Source organism: Bos javanicus, chromosome 28, assembly GCF_032452875.1.
Source record: "Bos javanicus breed banteng chromosome 28, ARS-OSU_banteng_1.0, whole genome shotgun sequence".
Lineage (NCBI taxonomy): Eukaryota > Metazoa > Chordata > Mammalia > Artiodactyla > Bovidae > Bos > Bos javanicus.
In genome coordinates this window covers 41,484,080-41,508,738 of record NC_083895.1, presented here as the reverse complement: position 1 = coordinate 41,508,738, position 24,659 = coordinate 41,484,080, and the positions used below count along the sequence as shown (strand labels likewise).

The following is a 24,659-nucleotide window of genomic DNA, read 5'->3' as shown; positions in this document are numbered from 1 at the left end:
TTCCTGCATTGAAAATGTATTCTTTAGACATTATAGCTCAAGGAAAATGATTTACAACATATATAATACATGAAGCATTCATGTCTACACTCTTTAATCTGCTCCTTTGCACCAAGAAGATGAAAGACAAATAAACCAACAGAAATATAAGTAAATGACAAAAATGGATAATTTAAAGATAAAATGCACCAATGTTAAAAAATTATTAAACTACATTCTTTCATACTGATAATTAGGAAGATACAAATTGAAAATGTAGTTGCTACATCATTTCTTGCTTATCAATATGGTAAAGATCAGAATGCTTGATTATATTTTGTCTTGAATATACATTAAGTGTTATATAATGTCTCATTTTGACAGGCAGAATACAAGATAGATATTTCTGATTGATTGATTAGAAACTAGCCCATATAGTGTTTTCTGCTAATTAAGACCAAGAAAAGCACCTGGACACTATGCATTGGCCGGGAATTGAACCCAGGTCTCCCACGTGGGAGGCGAGAATTCTACCACTGAACCACCAATGCTTTGCCAGTTTGCTGGTGGCTCAGAAGGTTAAGTGTCTGCCTGCAATGCAGGAGACTTGGATTCGATCCCTGGATTGGTAAGATCCCCTGGAGAAGGAAATGGCAACCCACTACAGTACTCTTGCCTGGAAAATTCCATGGATGAAGGAACCTGGCAGGCTACAGTCCATGGGGTCACAAAGAGTCAGACACGACTGAATGGCTTCACTTTCACTTTCTAAGACCAAGAAGTTGCCAGAGAAGAGAGTGAGGCTTCGTTGTCAACTCCCATTTCTATCAGAGAATATCTGCTTATATGTTAAATCTTTGGGTAGGAGGTTTATCTTTTTAATTGATCTGTTAAGAAGAAAAAGAGGAGGAGAAGGAAAAGAAGGAACAGGAGGAAAAAGAAGAGGACAAAGAAGGAGAAAAGAAAAGAAAACAATAAAGAAAAATACAGGCGATAGAAGGTCCCTGTTGCATTGGCGAGAGTACAGGCATGGTTATGTGATCATGTCTAATTTGCATAGCGTGAATGAGCCCCAATCTCTTCATTTATGCCAATACTTTGAAATTTCTACAGAAGCTTAAAAATAAAAGCCTTTAGATGATAGACAGGTAACTCAACTGGTTGAAGGAAACTTGCGGAATCCTAATTGGGTGTGGTAGGTTCTATAAGCTCCTAGAGAGTGAAAGCGCACTAAAGAAATTCAAATATATGTATTTTTAAAATTCCAAACTCTACTCTAGATTTTTAATTTTTGCTTTCATGTATTTGTTACCAATTTTGTACCTTTAAGAACCCAATCTTCAGGAGCCATTTTTCACTAGGGAACGAGATTACTGGCTTAACTGCTCTCTCTCCCTGTGGACTCTCCTTTTTCTCCACCCAGGTCCCCTGTGTCTCCTCCCTAATCCCTCTCTACTCTACCCAACTCTGTGAATTTCTGTGTGTTCCAGACAGTGGAGAACACTTAGGGAGCTGATTACTGGCTGGATCTGTCTCCCTCCTTTTCATTCCCCCCTTTTATCCTTCTGGTCACCTCTGTCTCCTTCCTCCTTCTTCTCTTCTCTGTATAACTCCGTGAACATCTCTGAGTGGTCCAGTTGTGGAGTGCACATAAGGAAGTGATTATTGGCTAGCCCACTCTCTCCACTATTGATTCCACCTCATCTCATTCGGGTCACCTCTAACTCCCTCCTCCCTCTTCTCTTCTCCATGTAACACTGTGAACCTCTCTGGGTGACCCTCATGGTAGAGAAACTTTTCATCTTTAAAGTAGATGTTTTATCAATGGTGCTGTATAGAAGGAGAAGTTTTGAAACTACTGTAAAAATAAGACCAATAACTGGAAGCAGGAGGCTTAAGTCCAAACCCTGACTCCAGGGAACTCCTGACTCTAAGGAACATTTAATTGACAGGAGCTCATCAAACTCCTCCATACTGACACTGAAACCAAGCACCACGCAAGGGCCAACAAGTTCCAGGGCAAGACATACCAAGCAAATTCTCCAGCAACACAGGAACACAGCCCTGAGCTTCAAGATACAGGCTGCCCAAAGTCACCCCAAAACCATAGACATCTCATAACTCATTACTGGACACTTCATTGCACTCCAGAGAGAAGAAATACAGCTCCACCCACCAGAACACCAACACAAGCTTCCCTAACCAGGAAACCTTGACAAGCCACCTGTACAAACCCACACACAGCAAGGAAACGCCACAATAAAGAGAACTCCACAAACTGCCAGAATACAGAAAGGACACCCCAAACTCAGCAATTTAAGCAAGATGAAGAGATAGAGGAATACCCAGCAGATAAAGGAACAGGATAAATGCCCACCAAACCAAACAAAAGAGGAAGAGATAGGGAATGTACCTGATAAAGAATTCCAAATAATGATAGTGAAATTGATCCAAAATCTTGAAATCAAAATGGATTCACAGATAAATAGCCTGGAGACAAGGATTGAGAAGATGCAAGAAAGGTTTAACAAGGACCTAGAAGAAATAAAAAAGAGTCAATATATAATGAATAATGCAATAAATGAAATTAAAAACACTCTGGAGGCAACAAATAGTAGAATAACAGAGGCAGAAGATAGGATTAGTGAATTAGAAGATAGAATGGTAGAAATAAATGAATCAGAGAGGATAAAAGAAAAATGAATTAAAAGAAATGAGGACAATCTCAGAGACCTCCAGGACAATATTAAATGCTACAACATTCGAATCATAGGGGTCCCAGAAGAAGAAGACAAAAAGAAAGACCATGAGAAAATACTTGAGGAGATAATAGTTGAAAACTTCCCTAAAATGGGGAAGGAAATAATCACCCAAGTCCAAGAAAGCCAGAGAGTCCCAAACAGGATAAACGCAAGGTGAAACACCCCAAGACACATATTAATCACATTAACAAAGATCAAACACAAGTAACAAATATTAAAAGCAGCAAGGGAAAAACAACAAATAACACACAAGGGAATTCCCATAAGGATAACAGCTGATCTTTCAATAGAAACTCTTCAAGCCAGGAGGGAATGGCAAGACATACTTAAAGTGATGAAAGAAAATAACCTACAGCCCAGATTACTGTATCCAGCAAGGATCTCATTCAAATACCAAGGAGAAATCAAAAGCTTTTCAGACAAGCAAAAGCTGAGAGAATTCTGCACCACCAAACCAGCTCTCCAACAAATACTAAAGGATATTCTCTAGACAGGAAACACAAAAATGGTGTATAAATTCGAACCCCAAACAATAAAGTAAATGGCAACGGGATCATACTTATCAGTAATTACCTTAAACGTAAATGGGTTGAATGCCCCAACCAAAAGACAAAGACTGGCTGAATGGATACAAAAACAAGACCCCTACATATGTTGTCTACAAGAGACCCACCTCAAAACAGGGGACACATACAGACTGAAAGTGAAGGGCTGGAAAAAGATTTTCCATGCAAATAGGGACCAAAAGAAAGCAGGAGTAGCAATACTCATATCAGATCAAATAGACTTTAAAACAAAGGCTGTGAAAAGAGACAAAGATGGTCACTACATAATGATCAAAGGATCAATCCAAGAAGAAAATATAACAATTATAAATATATATGCACCCAACATGGGAGCACCACAGTATGTAAGACAAATGCTAACAAGTATGACAGGAGAAATTAACAATAACACAATAATAGTGGGAGACTTTAATACCCCACTCACACCTATGGATAGATCAACTAAACAGAAAATTAACAAGGAAACACAAACTTTAAACGATACAATAGACCAGTTAGACCTAATTGATATCTATAGGACATTTCATCCCAAAACAATGAATTTCACCTTTTTCTCAGGCGCACATGGAACCTTCTCCAGGATAGATCACATCCTGGGCCATAAATCTAGCCTTGGTAAATTCAAAAAAATAGAAATCATTCCAAGCATCTTTTCTGACCACAATGCAGTAAGATTAGATCTCAATTACAGGAGAAAAACTATTAAAAATTCCAACATATGGAGGCTGAACAACACGCTGCTGAATAACCAACAAATCACAGAATAAATCAAAAAAGAAATCAAAATTTGCATAGAAACGAATGAAAATGAAAACACAACAACCCAAAACCTGTGGGACACTGTAAAAGCAGTCCTAAGGGGAAAATTCATAGCAATACAGGCATACCTCAAGAAACAAGAAAAAAGTCAAATAAATAACCTAACTCTACACCTAAAGCAACTAGAAAAGGAAGAAATGAAGAACCCCAGGGTTAGTAGAAGGAAAGAAATCTTAAAAATTAGAGCAGAAATAAATGCAAAAGAAACAAAAGAGACCATAACAAAAATCAACAAAGCCAAAAGCTGGTTCTTTGAAATGATAAATAAAATTGACAAAGCATTAGCCAGACTCATCAAGAAACAAAGGGAGAAAAATCAAATTAATAAAATTAGAAATGAAACTGGAGAGATCACAACAGAAAACACAGAAATACAAAGGATCATAAGAGACTACTATCAACAATTATATGCCAATAAAATGGACAACGTGGAAGAAATGGACAAATTCTTAGAAAAGTACAACTTTCCAAAACTCGACCAGGAAGAAATAGAAAATCTTAACAGACCCATCACAAGCATGGAAATTGAAATTGTAATCAAAAATCTTCCAGCAAACAAAAGCCCAGGTCCAGATGGCTTCACAGCTGAATTCTACCAAAAATTTAGAGAAGAGGTAACACCTATCCTGCTCAAACTCTTCCAGAAAATTGCAGAGGTAGGTAAACTTCCAAACTCATTCTATGAAGCCACCATCACCCTAATACCAAAACCTGACAAAGATGCCACAAAAAAAGAAAACTACAGGCCAATATCACTGACGAACATAGATGCAAAAATCCTTAACAAAATTCTAGCAATCAGAATCCAACAACACATTAAAAAGATCATACACCATGACCAAGTGGGCTTTATCCCAGGGATGCAAGGATTCTTTAATATCCTCAAGTCAATCAATGTAATACACCACATTAACAAATTGAAAAATAAAAACCATATGATTATCTCAATAGATGCAGAGAAAGCTTCTGACAAAATTCAACATCCATTTATGATAAAAACTCTCCAGAAAGCAGGAATAGAAGGAACATACCTCAATATAATAAAAACTATATATGACAAACCCACAGCAAACATTATCCTCAATGGTGAAAAATTGAAAGCATTCCCTCTAAAGTCAGGACCAAGACAAGGGTGCCCACTTTCACCATTACTATTCAACATAGTTTTGGAAGTTTTGGCCACAGCAATCAGAACAGAAAAAGAAGTAAAAGGAATCCAAATTGGAAAAGAAGAAGTAAAACTCTCACTGTTTGCAGATGACATGATCCTCTACATAGAAAACCCTAAAGACTCCACCAGAAAATTACTAGAACTAATCAATGATTATAGTAAAGTTTCAGGATATAAAATCAACACACAGAAATCCCTTGCATTCCTATACACTAATAATGAGAAAATAGAAAGAGAAATTAAGGAAACAATTCCATAGGAATATATTTACCTAGAGAAACTAAAGACCTATACATAGAAAACTATAAAACACTGGTGAAAGAAATCAGAGAGGACACTAAAAGATGGAGAAATATACCATGTTCATGGATTGGAAGAATCAATATAGTGAAAATGAGTATACTACCCAAAGCAATTTATAGATTCAGTGCAATCCCTATCAAGCTACCAACGGTATTCTTCACAGAGCTAGAACAAATAATTTCACAATATGAATGGAAATACAAAAAACCTCGAATAGCCAAAGCGATCTTGAGAAAGAAGAATGGAACTGGAGGAATCAACCTACCTGACTTCAGGCTCTACTACAAAGCCGCAGTCATCAAGACGGTATGGTACTGGCACAAAGACAGAAATATAGATCAATGGAACAAAATAGAAAGCCCAGAGATAAATCCACGCACATATGGACACCTTATCTTTGACAAAGGAGGCAAGAATATACAATGGATTAAAGACAATCTCTTTAACAAGTGGTGCTAGGAAAACTGGTCAACCACTTGTAAAAGAATGAAACTAGAACACTTTCTAACACCATACACAAAAATAAACTCAAAATGGATTAAAGATCTCAATGTAAGACCAGAAACTATAAAACTCCTAGAGGAGAACATAGGCAAAACACTCTCTGACATACATCACAGCAGGATCCTCTATGACCCACCTCCCAGAATATTGGAAATAAAAGCAAAAATAAACAAATGGGACCTAATTAAACTTAAAAGCTTCTGCACATCAAAGGAAACTATTAGCAAGGTGAAAAGGCAGCCTTCAGAATGGGAGAAAATAATAGCAAATGAAGAAACTGACAAACAACTAATCTCAAAAATATACAAGCAACTCCTACAGCTCAACTCCAGAAAAATAAATGACCCAATCAAAAAATGGGCCAAAGAACTAAATAGACATTTCTCCAAAGAAGACATACAGATGGCTAACAAACACATGAAAAGATACTCAACATCACTCATTATCAGAGAAATGCACATCAAAACCACTATGAGGTACCATTTCACGTCAGTCAGAATGGCTGCCATCCAAAAGTCTATAAGCAATAAATGCTGGAGAGGGTATGGAGAAAAGGGAACCCTCTTACACTGTTGGTGGGAATGCAAACTAGTACAGCCACTATGGAGAACAGTGTGGAGATTCCTTAAAAAACTGGAAATAGAACTGCCTTATGATCCAGCAATCCCACTGCTGGGCATACACACTGAGGAAACCAGAAGGGAAAGAGACACGTGTACCCCAATGTTCATCGCAGCACTGTTTATAATAGCCAGGACATGGAAGCAACCTAGATGCCCATCAGCAGATGAATGGATAAGAAAGCTGTGGTACATATACACAATGGAGTATTACTCAGTCATTAAAAAGAATACATTTGAATCAGTTCTAATGAGGTGGATGAAACTGGAGCCTATTATACAGAGTGAAGTAAGCCAGAAAGAAAAACACCAATACAGTATACTAATGCATATATATGGAATTTAGAAAGATGCTAACAATAACCCTGTGTACAAGATGGCAAAAGAGACACTGATGTATAGAACAGTCTTATGGACTCTGTGGGAGAGGGAGAGGGTGGGAAGATTTGGGAGAATGGCATTGAAACATGTATAATATCATGTAAGAAACGAGTTGCCAGTCCAGGTTCGATGCACGATACTGGATGCTTGGGGCTAGTGCACTGGGATGACCCAGAGGGATGGTATGGGGAGGGAGGAGGGTTCAGGATGGCGAACACATGTATACCTGTGGCAGATTCATTTTGATATTTGGCAAAACTAATACAATTTGTAAAGTTTAAAAATAAAATAAAATAAAAAGAAATTCAAATCCAAAGTTCTCAAAAGTACTGTGCAAGCTCCTGCCACAAGCTGACTGGACTGTGTTTGAGCCTCTGATTTGCAATTATGTTACATGGTAGGGGTGTGTCTGTGTGTCTTTGTGTGTGTGTGCTCAGTCACGTCTGATGCTTTGCAGCCCCTTGTACTGTAGCCCACCAGACTCCTCTGTTCATGGAATTTTCCAGGCAACAATAGTGGAGTGGGTTGTCATTTCCTACTCCAAGGCATCTTCCCCATCCAGGGATCAAACCAGCATCTCTTACGTCTCTTGGATTGGCAGGCAGATCCTTCACCACCACACCACCTGGGAAGCCCACGTGGCAGGCTTAGTCCAACGTTAAAGAGTACTGGGCGCTTCAGGTGGCATAGTGGTAAGACCCACCTGCCGATGCAGGGTGCAAGAGATGCAGGTTAAGTCACTGGGTGGGGAAGAGGCCCTGGAGTAGGAGATGGCAACCCACTCCAGCATTCTTGCCTGGAGAATCCCATGGACAGAGGAGCCTGTCTGGCTACAGTCCAAAGGTAGCAAAGAGTCCAACATGACTGAAGTGACCTAGCACTCATGTGAAGAGTAGTAATGTTTTATGGCTACAATTATAAATTAATCAACTCAAAATAGTGAACAAATCACTGAAATGGTCTTATTTTATGAAAATATTCAAATAAAACATAAATTATCTTTCATTGTGAATGGTGAGCCAGTCCTCAACAAAGATGTGTCTCTTTAAAAGATTTATTGCCTTAACTGAATATTAATTAGCTTTATTTTATATGTCTGCAAATATTGTAAAGCTTCATTAAGTGAAAGCGAAAGTCACTCAGTCATGTCCAACTCTTTGAGACCCCATGGACTATACAGTCAGTGGAATTCTCCAGGCCAGAATACTGGAGTGGGTAGCCTTTCCCTTCTCCAGGGGATCTTCCCAACCCAGGGATGGAACCCAAGTCTCCCACACTGCAGTCAGATTCTTCACCAGCTGAGCCACAAGGGAAGCCCAAGAATACTGGAGTGGGTAGTCTATCCCTTCTCTAGCGGATCTTCCCAACTCAGAAATCGAACTAGAGTCTTCTGCATTGCAGGTGGATTCTTTACTAACTGAGCTATCAGGGAAGTTTAATTAAAGTTTCTCTTAATTAGGCTCTCAATAAACATATTGATTAATATTACAAAAGAAAATCTGGACATGGCTTTTGCGTGGGGGAAAGCTGCTGTTTCTATTTGGTTTGGGTTCATTCATCCCACTTTTTCCACAAAGAGTACTTTGACTTACTTTCAAGGACTTCCTCCTTAAATCCTTAGGTGTCATTATTGCAGCGACACTAGGCTTTTCCCATTGTCCATGATGCCCTGACTCAAAACCTTCACATTCTTCCCTTGCTAGCACTGGGAAGAAGAAACCAAGGGCTCACAATGAGAAGCAAGTCCAATTTCAAACATCAGCAGTTACTTTTCTCGGCCTCTCCATTCTCTGTGTCTGCTTTATCTTTCATTGTCTCATTAAGGACCTGTTTCTCTCGTGCACACAGTAAGACACTTACCACCACTTCCTGCCCTTTGTATCTGAGAATTCAGATATCCAGTGAGAGACTCTTACTCAAAGTCACCCTGAAACTGCTTCCCCCCAGTACCTGTCCTCTCTCCAATACAAAAACGGTGATTAGTCTCACTTGGGTCAGAGTCCTACTGCTGGACCAGCTCACTTGGGCAAGAGCCATCCCATTCCCTTGCAACTATGTTGGTTGGGTTTGGAGAAGGAGGGAGTATTCTCAGAGGGGAAAAAACAGGTGCTATAAATGCAAACAGGTAGATGTCTTCCAGAAAGCCTAGAGACAGTGTACCATGAATAGTAAAGGGAGGAAATGGCAGGAACATTTCAAAGAAAGATGAAAAGTGTTGAGAGTGACCAAGCTGCAGAGCACGCAATACCATTTGGGTTGACAGGAGTCCCTGGATTTAGGAATGAGGCTATCACAAGTAACCTTGGTGAGAATGCGGCCGGTCAGGTGAGGTGTGAGGGAGTCTGAGGTGACAATATTCAAGGGGGTGGGAAGGTTATTAACCCAAGTGAGAAGTAATATATCCTTGACAAGAATGCTATAGAGATCTGACAAGAATGCTATCGAGTTAATTTTTTTTTCTTGTTAAAGAATGACCATGGTCATAGGCTAATAATCTCTTGACTTTAAAATCCCTGGTTTTCTACTGTGTGAGAGTGGGAAGAGAATAGGTCCCGAGCAGAGACTGGAGAAAGGAATACACCCCAAACTTTTTGGTGGTTCAGGACCTCCAGCATGCATGATAAGTCACTTCGGTCGTGTCTTGACTCTTTGCGACTCTACAGATGTAACCTGCTAGGCTCCTCTGTCCATGGTAATTCTCCAGGCAAGAATACTGGAATGCATTGCCATGCTCTCCTCCAGGAGATCTTCCCAACCCAGGGATTGAACCCACATTTCTTAGGTCTCCTGCATTGGAAGGTAGGTTCTTTACCACTAGTACCAGTTGGGAAGCCCTCAGGACCTCCTACATGCTCTTAATAAATCATGTCTCTTTGCCACCCAAGGAACATATGCAGTGACCACCAGGAAGGCTCACCACAAAATATCTCACACTGTCTCTACCAACAGATTAATTTATATCAACAATTCCATGTCTGTTCAGTTTCCTAAGTTATATTCTTTCATGAATATATAATTCTTTATATTCTTTTTTCTCCCTCTATGTCCACCTTCCCCCATCAGCCTAGCACAAAAAGTCCTCTAATACTTTCCTTTGTGAAAGTTTTTTGGAGTTACCCAGAGAGAGTTAATACTTTTTCATTCAAACTCTGCATCTTCAAATGCTCCTCATGTAACAGAAACATTTTATTATGATGGTTCATGCAGTCTCCTGACTTATGTCCAAGGTGTTATACTGACATGGTTAGGAAATGGTGCAGACATTATAGAATCTCAGGTATGGGCTGGAACATGAGGCACAGACCAGCACTCTAGGGAAGCTTGGCAATTCTCTTCCTAAACTGGTCTGCCTTGCAGGATTGCTCATATACCTACAGGAAAATACCTGTGGCATGGATACACCTTGGCTCCAACGATCTGTCTGAAACTATCTCATGTACTATCTGCTGAGCTTTTTCTCAAAACCTGGCATGTCCCTGGCATCCTGTAGCGTCCCTCTACTGAATGAGACCAGTCAAGACTCAGCTCCACCCATTATCTGCAGAAAAGGTGACCCAGATCCTTTTCTGATCCATTATCTGCAGAAAATTGACCCAGAGTTATGAGACCAGATGGTATTTACCCAGCATCTGGACTTAGCACAGAGGTATGTTATACATGGATCAAGACCACTTGGGGGGTAATTGAGCCTCAGTTAAGAAGACTGTAGGCCACATTTGAGCTGCAACCCTTCAGAGAAGAAGGTGAGCAAGGTCTTTCTAGAAATGGAAAATGGAGGAAAGGAAAGGGAAAGGCAGGTTAGCGATAGTTGATGCTCAAACATGTATAACTGTCTCCCTGGAGAATAAGTTAGCATTTATATTGAGATAAGTGAAAACAGTATTCACTAGGAATAAGTGAGACTGGCAAGTGGGACAAAAGAAGGTTTTAGTGCTTCTGTTTAAGGGATCTTCAGTGACACCTTGGAGCTCTTAGGGAGAGAAGCCATGAAACCTTGTGGTTAAAGGCACAGGCACCTCCAGAGTCCACGTTCACCTCTGATGAGCTGTGTGATCTTGGATACATTACTTAAATTATTAGCATTCAGATTTATCCTTTAAAATAGAAATTTAAAGGTCCTAGTTGGCCAAGTTGTTAGAAGGATTATAAAGCATAAAAAACAAAACGTATGAAATGCTTAACACAGTACTTGATTGGTGTTCAATGAACAGTGATTAACTGGAGGGTTTTCAAACTGCAGGGCTTCCAGAAATGTCTGTGTTTAATTTTAGGTAAACGTCTTATTTGTTTGATAGGTTTTGTTTTCTCATGCCATCAGTTGTGGTTCTAGCAGAAAGTTGGCAGAAGCTGAAGGAGATAATGCAAGGGCCTACCCAGTAAGATGCTATATTTGACTGGAAGACTCAGAGAAAAGTAAACTATGTTACTATAAGTTTTAATTTTTAAGGTATTTAATTATATTCCAATTATCTGCAATTTGATCATCCCAAATGGCATAGCTCATATACACAGTCTGTTTAATAAGCTACAAATTATGGTTTGCAACTCACTATTCTGGAAAATATGTCTTAATTGATTTCCTAACTATTGATGACATTTTGAGCACTTGATTCTGCATTAATTTCTATAAGGAAGGATAAAATAGGTTAGTCCTATGTAAAATGTCTTTAATACATTGTTAACAATTATATTTACAAAATTATTTTAAAAAGAAAATCAGAACCCTCAGCAGCTTTCAACCTTCCAGAATATCTAATAGGTGCCATTGGGGAACAGGTCTGTGCTTTTCTCTGCCACATGTGTAGTCTAGGCTCTCCTTGAACACAGCCCTGCCTGCTTCATCAAGCTCCTCTTTCGCCATTCTGCCTAGCTCCCCTTGGCCTAGCAACATCGGCCTCCCTGCCTCGGGTTTCTGATTTTCAACCAGCCATTTCCTCTCTCTGGGCTTGTACCACACTACACCTCTGCAAGGCATGTTCTTTGCCCTGCTTTTGAGGCTAATAACTACTTAGGTTAGTTTTTTATCACAGCCTTTGTCACACATACATTTAAATGGTAACTCATGTAATTTTCACTTAATTGCCATCATCACTGTTCACATATATTTTTCATATCGAGACCATGTCTTTTTGGTTTACTGGTCTACCCTCAGCATTAAGCCCAGTTATTGCTGTTCAGTCACGAGGTTGTGTCTGACTCTTTTGTGACCCCCAGTACCTGTTCAATAAATATTTATGAACTGGGTGAATAAGTGCGGAACCTTATACAAGAAGGCAAAGCTATTTCATACTGAAGCTGGTGCTCAAGCTTTTGAGTTGCACAGGTTTGGGATGGAAACACAGATTTGCTATTTAATTATCCTGTGACTGTGAGCAAGAAACTAAACATCTCTAAGCCTTGGCATTTTCTCTTCTGTAAGATGGAGATAATACAGTACTCTCACATAAAGTTACCATAAGATATAGATTAGGTTATGTTGTATCTGCAAATACCTATTACAGTGTGCAAAGTAAGCACTCAAAACTTCCCAGTGCTCAGGGGTCACTACAGTTAAGAGTAATGTGGAGTAGGAATCTATTTCCATGGTAAACGCCTTGCATGTATCATGAAAACCTGCACGAACAGCAACAGCAGCTCAGTTCTTTCTGAAAGCTGATTGAGAGTGTAACTGACCCTCATATGGCACAGAAAGACCATCTGCTGCCTCTTCAAACTCAGCTTGAGAGGCAGTTCTCATCAAGTTGTAGCACCACACAGCTTCTTTCATGAGAGCTGGTGGCTTCCCAAATACAGCCAAAACTCTCAGCCGCAATTATATTGTTTAAAACAACGTATGGTATCTCTTCTTCTGGGAGGGCTCAGCAGGGGCTCTCTTAATCACCATCTAAACAACTTCTAGTCACTAGCCAGCATTAGGAAAGAGCATGCTCTCGTAACATCTGGTTTTGACACACATAGACTTCATGTCTAAACGTAAAACATGTAGCACTCACCACAGCCAGCAGTCTACACAGTCTGGTAGGAGGCATGTGTATCTAGCTCCTTATAATCCATTCTCTCCAACATATCCATCTCAGATACAACTTATCCTTTACATCTGTAAAACAAAATCACTTTTTAAAAATTGCTTAAGAACTTGATTTCTAGTTACACACTGTAGAAAATTATTTTGTATCAGAAAGAACATTGGCCTCTTTAGAATACAACTTTTGGACATATTTGTAGGGGAAAAAAAATCAAATGAAAAAGAACAAAGCTGAAAGTATTACCCTCCCAGACTTAAGACTATATAACAAAGTTACAGGAATCAAAACAGCATCATACTGACACAAAAACACACACGTAGATCAATGGAACAGTATAGAGAACAGAGAAATAAACCCACACAACTGAGCGACTTCACTTTCACTTTTCACTTTCATGCATTGGAGAAGGAAATGGCAACGCACTCTAGTGTTCTTGCCTGGAGAATCCCAGGGACGGGGAAGCCTAGTGGGCTGCCATCTGTGGCATCACACAGAGTCGGACACAAATGAAGCGACTTAGTAGTAGTAGTAGTAGTATGCATGGTCAATTAATCCACAACTAAAGAGGCAAGAATATACAATGGAGAAAAGTCAGTCTCTTCAATATGTGGTGCTAGGAAATTGGACAGCTACATGTTCAGTTCAGTCGCTCGGTCTTGTCTGACTCTTTGCAACCCCATGGACTGCAACACACCAGGCTTCCCTGTCCACCACCAACTCCCAGAGTTTACTTAAACTCATGTCCATTGAGTCAGTGATGGACATCTCATCAACCATCTCATCCTCTGTTGTCCCCTTTGCCTCCTGCTTTCAATTTTTCCCAGCATCAGGGTCTTTTCAAATGAGTCAGTTCTGTGCATCAGGTGGCCAAAGTATGGGAGTTTCAATGTCAGTCCATTCAGCTTCAACATCAGTCCTTCCAATGGATATTCAGGACTGATTTCCTTTAGGATTGATTGCTTGGATCTCCTTGCAGTCCAAGGGACTCTCAAGAGTCTTCTCCAATACCATAGTTCAAAAGCATCAATTCTTCGGTGCTCAGCTTTCTTTACAGTCCAACTCTCACATCTATACATGACCACTGGAAAAACCACAGCCTTCACTAGATGGACTTTGTTGGCAAAGTAACGTCTCTGCTTTTTAATATGCTGTCTAGGTTGGTCATAACCTTTCTCCCAAGAAGTAAGCATCTTTTAATTTCATGGCTGCAATAGCCATCTGCAGTGATTTTGGAGGCCAAATATATAAAGTCAGCCACTGTTTTCACTGTTTCTCCATCTATTTGCCATGAAATGATGGGACTGGATGCCGTGATCTTTGTTTTCTGAATGTTGAGCTTTAAGCCAATTTTTTCACTCTCCTCTTTCACTTTTATCAAGAGGCTCTTTAGTTCTTCTTCACTTTCTGCCATAAGGGTGGTGTCATCTGCATATCTGAGGTTATTGATATTTCTCCTGGCAATCTTGATTCCAGTTTATGCTTCATCCAGCCCAGCATTTCTCATGATGTACTCTGCATATAAGTTAAATAAGCAGGGTGACAGTATACAGGCTTGACATACTCCTTTTCCTAAAATTAGAACATTTCCTCACACCATATACAAAAATAGACTCAAGTTGCATTAAAGACCTAAGTGTAAGACCTGAAACTTTAAACCACCTAGAAGACAACATAGGGAGAACACTCTTTGACATAAACCATAGCATTATGAGGTTTTTGGATCTGTCTCCTAAGGCAAAAGAAACAAAAGCAAAAATAAACAAATGGGACCTAATTAAACTTAAAAGCTTTTGCCCCAAGAAGGGAATTATTAACAAAATAAATAAATAACCTAGCGAATGTGAGAAACTGTTTGCAAATGATATGGCTGTCAAGGAGCTAAATATCTAAAATATATAAATAGCACATATAACTGAATATAAAAAAAGACCAATTTAAAAATTGGCAGAAGACCTAAATAGGCATTTTCCCAAAAAAACATATACATGGTTAATGGGCACATGAAAAGATGCTCCACACTGCTAATGATTAGAAAAATGCAAATCAAAACAACAGTAAAATATCTCTCCACAGCTTTCAGGATGACCATCATCAAACATGTGCAAATAACAAATGTTGGAGAGAGTGTGGACTAAAAGGAACTTTTCTACACTGTTGTTGGGAATGTAAATTGGTGCAGCCACTACGGAGAACAGTATGAAGATTCCTTAAGAAACTAAAAATAAAGTTACCATATGATCTAGCAATCCCACTCCTGGGCATCTATCTGAAAAAGAGGAAAACTCTAATTTGGAAAGATACATACACCCCAATGTTTGTAGCAGCACTATTTACAATAACAAAGATACGGAAGCAACTCAACTGCCCATCAACAAACAGATGAATAGATAAAGATGTGGCATATATATCTGCCATATATATATATATATATGAAATATTACTCAGCCATTAAAAGGATGAAATTCTGCCATGCAATAATACAGATGGACATAGAGAGTATGCTTAGTGAAATAAGTCAGAGAAAAATAAATATTTTATAATAACACTTATATGTGGAATCTAAAAATTAAAACAAATGAAAATATAGCAAAACAGAAACAAACTCACAGATATAGAAGCCAGTGGTTACCTGTAGGCAGAGAGAAGGGAAAAGGGGAAACATAGGGGGATGGAATTAAAGAAATACAAAGTACTTTGTATAAAATGTGAAGTGAAAGTCGCTCAGTCACGTCAGAATCTTTGTGATCTCATGGACTATACAGTCCATGGAATTCTCCTGGCCAGAATACTGGGATGGGTAGCCGTTCCCTTCTCCAAAGTATAAAATAGGTAAGTAACAAGGATATATTATACAGAGAACTATAGCTATCATTTTTAAGTAACTTTTAATGGTGTACAATCTGTAAGAATACTGAATCACTATTTTGTATACTTGTAACTATAATATTGTAAATCAACTATACTTCAATTAAAAGTAAAAAATAATGAAAGATTAATTCTTAATGGGTCAATTTTCTTTTATTTTATTTTTAAACTTTACAATATTGTATTAGTTTTGCCAAATGTCAAAATGAATCCACCACAGGTATACATGTGTTCCCCATCCTGAACCCTCCTCCCTCCTCCCTCCCCATACCCTCCCTCTGGGTCGTCCCAGTGCACCAGCCCCAAGCATCCAGTATCGTGCATCGAACCTGGACTGGCGACTCGTTTCATACATGATATTATACATGTTTCAATTTTTAAGTGAATTCATTTTATAATAAAATTTAAAGTAGTATTAATACCTGAGAGAAGACAGTGGCTTAATGGCTATCATTCAGACATAGATGGATGACCTTCAGAGGTCATTAGGAGAAAGACCTTCTAAGCCATCTTTCCATTATTACTAAGAACATACACATTACATGCATATGAGAGGGAATTTCATATGGAGGTTAGCCTCAACACTGGGAACTACCAAAGAAAAATTAAAAGTCTCAGCTTTGTGATAGAGCTGATGCTGGAATGTGGATACCAGGTCAGAGATTATAGTTACTTGACCTCTTGAGTCTGGTTGAGGTCATGTGACCAAGCCTCGTCCAAGTTGAATAAGCAGATGTGCTGATCGTTAATTTGGGGGAGAACCATTTAGGAAGTAAGAATGCTTCTTCATCCTCTATATTCCCAATTGTCTGCTGTTTCCTGAGGAGCCTGAGGTTAAAGGGATGGTTAAACCACAAGTTGTAAGGAACATGATTCTCATAACCATTGCCTGGAGAAAAGTCACTTATTGGCCAAGACCATCCATATTGTACTATTTCAGGGGCAAGACATATATTTCTATTGTCTTACGACACTGAAATTTGGTTAGTATTTATTACAGCAGTTAAAATTGTCCCAATTCTTATATTCTTTTAAAGGTAAGGAAAGTCACAATTTTTCAGAATGTTCTTAAGTGAAGTCATCCAAGAAGTGAAAACATTGGTATAGGGTGTGTCTAATATAGGATACGGAGAAGGCAATGGCACCTCACTCCAGTACTCTTGCCTGGAAAATCCCATGAATGGAGGAGCCTAGTCGGCTCAAGTCCATGGGATCGCTAGGAGTCGGACACCACTGAGCGACTTCACTTTCACTTTTCACTTTCATGCATTGGAGAAGGAAATGGCAACCCACTCCAGTGTTCTTGCCTGGAGAATCCCAGGGATGGGGGAGCCTGGTGGGCTGCCGTCTCTGGGGTCGCACAGAGTCGGACACGACTGAAGCGACTTAGCAGCAGCAGCAGCAATACAGGATAAGTTTTACACAGGGTGTTCTACTTGCTGAAGTGATATCTCTGGAGTTTTTGACTTTGATATGCTGTGGAATCTTGATAAGTATTTCTGAAATATTGTCAATTACTATTTTGAGGCACTTGCTAGTTTTTGACATTTTGCTCCTTGGCTTCATGACCCTGTCCTAGACATCAAGGACCACAGAGTCACCACAAGGCTAAGCTCTTGTTTCTTCCCCAGTGCGTGGAACACATAATATGTGCATTAGTCAACCCTTTCAGAGAAAGCCATATCTCAAATATAATCCAAAAATTACAAAGCAAGTGAACTGACCAATCATGTTTTAGGCAGACAAAAGCACTCAGAAGTGGCACAAACTTAGATAACTAGATTGTAGTCCAGTCATATTATGTGTCTGACTCCAAAATTGGAGTTAGGGTAAATTTTAAAGAAGGGTTCAAGTTGATTAAACCAATGGTGGTCATCAAAGTAAGACTTTTCATTGTTGCTATTTTTTTTTTTTTAACACATCTAAAGAGTCTGTCTGAATAAGTTTGGGACACTTCAGCAATATGTGAACCGTGAACTTCCTGATGTTCAAGCTGGTTTTAGAAAAGGCAGAGGAACCAGAGATCAAATTGCCAACATCCACTGGATCATGGAAAAAGCAAGAGAGTTCCAGAAAAATATCTACTTCTGCTTTATTGACTATCCCAAAGCCTTTGACTGTGTGGATCACAATAAACTGTGGAAAATTCTGAAAAAGATGGGAATACCAGACCACCTAACCTGCCTCTTGAGAAATCTGTATGCAGGTCAGGAAGCAACAGTTAGAACTGGACATGCAACAACAAGCTGGTTCCAAATAGGAAAAGGAATACATCAAGGCTGTATATTGTCACCCTGCTTATTTAACTTATATGCAGAGTACATCATGAGAAAGGCTGGACTGGAAGAAACACAAGCTGGAATCAAGATTTCTGGGAGAAATATCAATAACCTCAGATATGCAGATGACACCACCCTTATGGCAGAAAGTGAAGAGGAACTCAAAAGCCTCTTGATGAAAGTGAAAGTGGAGAGTGAAAAAGTTGGCTTAAAGCTCAACATCCAGAAAACGAAGATCATGGCATCCGGTCCCACCACTTCATGAGAAATAGATGGGGAAACAGTGGAAACAGTGTCAATCTTTATTTTTTTGGGCTCCAAAATCACTGCAGATGGTGATTGCAGCCATGAAATTAAAAGGCGCTTACTCCTTGGAAGGAAAGTTATGTCCAACCTAGATAGCATATTCAGAAGCAGAGACATTACTTTGCCTAAAAGGTCCATCTAGTCAAGTCTATGGTTTTTCCTGTGGTCGTGTATGGATGTGAGAGTTGGACTGTGAAGAAGGCTGAGCGCCGAAGAATTGATGGTTTTAAACTGTGGTGTTGGAGAAGACTCTTGCGAGTCCCTTGGACTGGAAGGAGATCCAACCAGTCCATTCTGAAGGAGATCAGCCCTGGGATTTCTTTGGAAGGAATGATGCTGAAGCTGAAACTCCAGTACTTTGGCCACCTCATGCGACGAGTTGACTCATTGGAAAATACTCTGATGCTGGGAGGGATTGGGGGCAGGAGGAGAAGGGGACAACAGAGGATGAGATGGCTGGATAGCATCACTGACTCGATGGACGTGAGTCTGAGTGAACTCCTGGAGTTGGTGATGGACGGGGAGGCCTGGCATGCTGCGATTCATGGGGTTGCAAAGAGTCGGACATGATTGAGCGACTGAACTGAACTGAATCTTGGCACTTTAAACCAATATCCCATGTGCTTACAATGCACAGTAATACTTGAGAATAAGTGTATTAACTGCAAATCAGAACATATAAATATCCATGAGAAGGTAGTGTAAAGGCTGATACAAAAATATAAATGGAAACATTTTTTTCTAGTGTTAAACATTAGAAATGGAAGAACAGCTTTTTAAAGGAGAAAAGCACAAAAAGCTACCAAAATTACATGTCTTGTCCTTTCGCCATCATCTTGCCCAGGCATGATGGCCATATAGGGACAGCATACTCCATTGTAGGTTCTTACTTGGATGAACAGATGCTCCATTTCTGAAACATCATCAGGGTTCCTGATGCGCTGAAATTAAGGCTATATCTAGAGAAAGCAGAAGATGGAGTGCCATAAGGTTGTCAGGTCTTTACAGACACTTTTCAACCACTCACTGCCAAACAGATTTCGTAGACTCTACGTAAAAATCCTAGCACTGGCAAAATAGTCATTAAGAGTACGGGTTTGGATGTTTAAGTCTAAAACAGAAGCATCCATACCCACTGCAGAGAGTTGTTCTAGAGGAAAAGCTAGAATAATATTAACCTTGTTCTATGCATTATACTAAACACTGCTCACAATTTAAGGCTTTACTTTCTGAGAGGTGAGTGCTCAACTATATGTCATTTTACATGTATATATATATATAATATATATTAATATATAAATATATATTACAAATTTAAACATATAAAATAAAATAGATAATATACATATAATTACATATATTATATATAATTTATTTATACTATATATATATGTACATATATAGATATAATTGAGGTGTTAGCCTTATCCTCCCATTGAGGAATTAAATCAGTATTTGATAAAAAGTTATTTCTGAATCCCAGAAATTCATTGACATGCAGTGTCCTCTCCCTTCTCCTTGACAATACCCTAAAGGCAACATGATATCAAGAGAGATATATAGTAGAGAATAAACAATACATTTCAAATATGCAGAGTCTATACCTTAGCTTGCATCCTCATTCTTTTTTTTTTTTTTTCTTTCTTAAGCTGCTCCTACTAGGCCCACAAAACCATCACTGCATTTGAATGAGAGGTTTCACTTCCAACAATCATGGGTGATTTCAAGATTCCTAAGATGCATGGTGAGTGACTTCCTCATTCTGAAAACCATTAATTAGGGTCTTCTGTTCCAGGGACACCATCCATACCCAACGGTTCTTTTCAACATTTATTCCTTGGGAGTCAATATGTTGTGAGCAATTTCAATGGCTTATTTTTCATTTTTCTCCTGGCCTACTACCCCCTTGCTATCCTCTCTTTCCAGTCCTGCAAACCACAGACCCACAGCACTGACGGAGTCCCAACGTTGCTATTACTCTTTCTAATGAGGTACCCTGGTACCTCTCATCCGTTCCTCCACAAGCCCATCATTACATGTGTTCACTGAGAAGCATATCTGCATATTTTCAACAACACAGCCCAGGCCTGGAGAAGCTCTCTATGTGATGAAATAATCAGAGGAACAGTGACGTTTCCCAGGGTGAGTGCTGCTTAGAAGAACATGCTGTTCTTTTCGGGTGAACTGCTGTGTCAGGGAGCCAGGAACGCAGCTGAGGGTCGCTCACCGGAGCCAGTAAAAGGCAGCATCAAAGGAATGATCTGAAATGTGAAAAAGAATCAATAATCATTCTTCAAAATAAGGCCTTTTCAAACATGGCAAATGTCACTGGCTTTTGGCAACACTACTTGGGATTTATTCTCTCAAAAAGGGCACCACCACAGGGCTGGAATAAAAAGCCCTGGTATGTTATTCTTTGAAATGGCAAAATGACAGACGAGCAGGCACAGGGAATTCAGGCCCAGATGTGAATTAAATGTGCATCATTCCTCTCGGCATTTTTTGTCCATCTCCCCCTCAGGGCTGAGCTGCTAAACTAGTGAGTCCTGTCAGTTTAGCTGAGGGTGGGGAGGGGGCAGGAAGGGTCTCAGCAGAGCTGGAGGCTCTCACTCGCTCTCAAAGGGAAGTTTCAAATCAACATCAAAAGTGATTGCTAATTTTTCATTTCCTCCAAAGCTTCTGCTTTACAGGCTATAACTTGGTGTTTAACTCCTCCCTCCCTCCTGTCCACTTCTGAATATGTTAATCTCACTCTGATTATTCCACTTCTCTCCTTCCCTTGACCTTGAGCCAGCTGGATCACTGTGATGGCCCATCCTCTAGCTTCCTGATGCTGAAGTCTTCTTGCCTCTATCATTTGCCATGCTTACATCAGAAAAATGGGTCCAACTCTTAGATCTGATCCTACCACATCTCCTGTTGACCTCTAAAACTGTTGGGGGATAAGCAAAAAAACCCAAAAAACAGAGTTCAACCATCTTACATACATTTTACATCCTTCCCAGTATAGCTCCAATCTTCTTTTTTCAGTGCAATCTCCTATGCATGCATGCCCAGTCAATCACGTCTGACTCTGCAATCCCACGGACCTCCAAATATACCATGCTTAAATGTATGCAGTGTGCTTAGTCACTCAGTCATGTGTGACTCTTTGTGACCCCATAGCCCATAGCCTGCCAGGCTTCTCTATCCATGGGATTCTCCAGGCAAGAATACTGGAGTGGGTTGCCATCTCCTTCTCCAAGAAATGTATGAAGTGCCTTTTCCCAACTGTCCACCTAGGAGCCACTGGTATCCATCCTTCAAATACCATTGTCTATAATGGAAGACTTCACAGGCATAAAAAGAGCTACAGGAACCCACTATCCAGGGAGGGATCTCACAGACAAGTGCTGCACTAAAGAAAACAGTTACCACTCTACCACCGCATACGAACCCATTTATATGAAATTCAAAAACAGGCAAAATAAATTCATAGTGGTAAACTAGCAGCTACCTCTCGGAGGTGAGGAGGAATGGCTAGGGAAGGGGCACAAAGAAAGCTCTCTTGAGAGATTGAAATGCCCCATCCAATATCTTAATCTGGGTGGTAGTTTCATGGGTGTACACATATATAAAAACTCACTGTGCTACTCAATGGAGATGTGTGAACATTACTGTATATATGTTACACCTCAATTACAAAGAAAACAAGTAAGTGACATTTTGGAAGAAGCATTTTCTACATCCACATGGCCACCACCACCCAACCTCTGCCTGTCAAACAATCATTCTCTTTTATGCCCTCGCTGTCTATATTACAGTTCTAATTACAACAGATGGCCCTTATGGTGCCTCTTTTGGTCTTAGCCTTGGGCATCTTTATAAAAAGGAAATAAATAGCATTTTTCTTTTCCTTCCCAGCTCTTAACACAGTGTTTGGTCAAATACTGTTGAATGAATGCAGTAAGAAATCACAAAGAGAATTGCAAGCGTGGGGGCTATTCCTGTTATATACATCTCCTAGCAGGGCTCTGTGTTTCTCAAAAGGCAGGATTCCAAACTGCCATCTTCTGTCACCCCAGTGTCTGTTCATACACTGCACTGTCTTTCCCAATAAAAAGTTGAGTGAAGGCAAAAGAATTTAACTATGTGGTTATGTTAGGACCACTCTACTCTGGGCTAAGAGAGCACACACAGTGAGGCTTGTCAGCTGCATGAACATAAGGCTGGTTAGTTGTTTAAAGAAAGCAAAATTAATTTGCAGCTGTCAGTCAGTTGAACGGGATTTGCTTCACTTCTGAAATTTATTGACAGGCTCTAATAACCAGCACTTAAATTGTCTTTTCTGGGAGCAAACACTGAAAACCAAAAGCCAGAAATCTGATGTTCACCTCTGGTTCCCAAGCAAAACAGAAAGAGGCTATTGTGGTCATATAGTTTTTATAGCATTTTCAAATTTTAATAGACATTTTTGTTACTGGAAGTTTCCCAAATTAGGTTGCTGTTTTTCTTTATTACACAAGGTTAATATAGTCTGAGTGTTTCTGGCAAGGTGTACAGCAGAGAGTGGGGAAAAAATAAGAACCATGATTGCCTATAATAAAGAGGGTGTTTAAGCCTCAGATTCAACAACCATTTTATTGGGGAACTTCCGGTGATGGGCATTTTGACATATTTTAATTCAAATACCCTTCACCAAAAGAAGGATTTATTAGACCTAATTACAGATGGGAACATTGAGAGTAGTGAGGTAAAATAGTTGCTCAATATCACAAATATCACAGGCTAAAGTCAAATTTAACATACCTCACACCAAGTTGTATGATGTCTGGTGAAGTAATACCTTGTAATGTTACAGATGGAATTTTTAGGAAGGAACAAAATTCTCCCTAGCCTCTCCCAAAACTCATCACATATGTTTACTTGACTTCAATAAACTAGCCTCTCAGATAGAGATACATCCTACCATACCAATCAACTCAAGGCAATATTTACCAATAGCTACTACGAAACAAGGTCTTCCCTGGTGGCTCAGCAGTAAAGAATCTGCCTGCAATGCAGGAGGTGTGGGTTCAATTCCTAGGTTAGGAAGATCCCCTGGAGGAGGACATGGCAACCCACTTCAGTATTCTTGCCAAGAAAATTCCATGGACAGAGGAGAATGGCAGGCTATAGTCCCACAACTGAAGTGACTGAGCACTCTGGCACTGAGAAACAAACACATTTCCATCTATTTATTTTGTACACAATAGGGAGTCATGAGGAGAAGAGAACAGCCTGTGCCTTCAAGGAGCCCTGAGTCTACAAAGAAGGGACTTGGCCACTTCTCCAAGGTATATAGAAAGTCAGGGATGGTCTTACTGTGGTGATCTCTACACTTGGCTAGTCAGCCAAGCAAAAAGCAGTAACCCCTTGTTGAAGTCACTAGTTGTTCCCCTTGGGAGTCATTAGACCTGAGGGACAGCCTATGGCTGCAGAATTTTGATCCCAGGGGACAGCTGTCTTTGTCTCCTGGACTTCCTGCTGCAGGTTAGGACAATGCTTGAAATGCTAAAGGAATTGATGAGGTAGACGATGCTTGAATGTCAGGGACTTGGTAGGGAGGGTGCAGGATTTGATCTCCTCTTGAGGAACTAACTAATTATATCTACCACAGGCAAGAAGAATTTAATGAGGAGAGTGAGTTGTAGGTTAAATTTCTTCCATTGCACAAAGATTAAGTGAGAATCTACTGGGTACTAGGGCTGTGAGCCCCAGTGGGGAAGGTAGATGTCAAAAGTTGCCACTCAGGGTGGGAATTGCTCAAATAAAGATAGGGGCAAAATGTAATTAGGGCACAGAGAAGGTCACCTCTAAATCTACCTGGAGTAGCTGAGAAAAGTTAGGCAAAGAAAAATGGAAGAGTGTTCCAAGATGAGACCCAAGCACGTAATCAGGCACACAGGTGCTAAAGAAGAAGCTGTGTATCTGGAATGATGGGGTTTTGACACGGTTAGAACAGAGGCTTGTGCTGATTGTTTTGAATTGTTTTTCTACTTGTCAAGAAAAACAATTTACTCTTTTTTCTTTGGTTGGTTAGTATGTTTGATTTTTTTT

General features: G+C 39.7%; 1 non-coding gene across 1 annotated transcript; it reads right to left on the bottom strand.

Moving 5' to 3' along the window:
- Nucleotides 1-459: 459 nt before the first annotated feature.
- On the bottom strand, nt 460-530 carry TRNAG-CCC (transfer RNA glycine (anticodon CCC)). Its single transcript has one exon. It is a non-coding gene; the product is annotated as a tRNA-Gly (tRNA).
- Nucleotides 531-24,659: the final 24,129 nt, after the last annotated feature.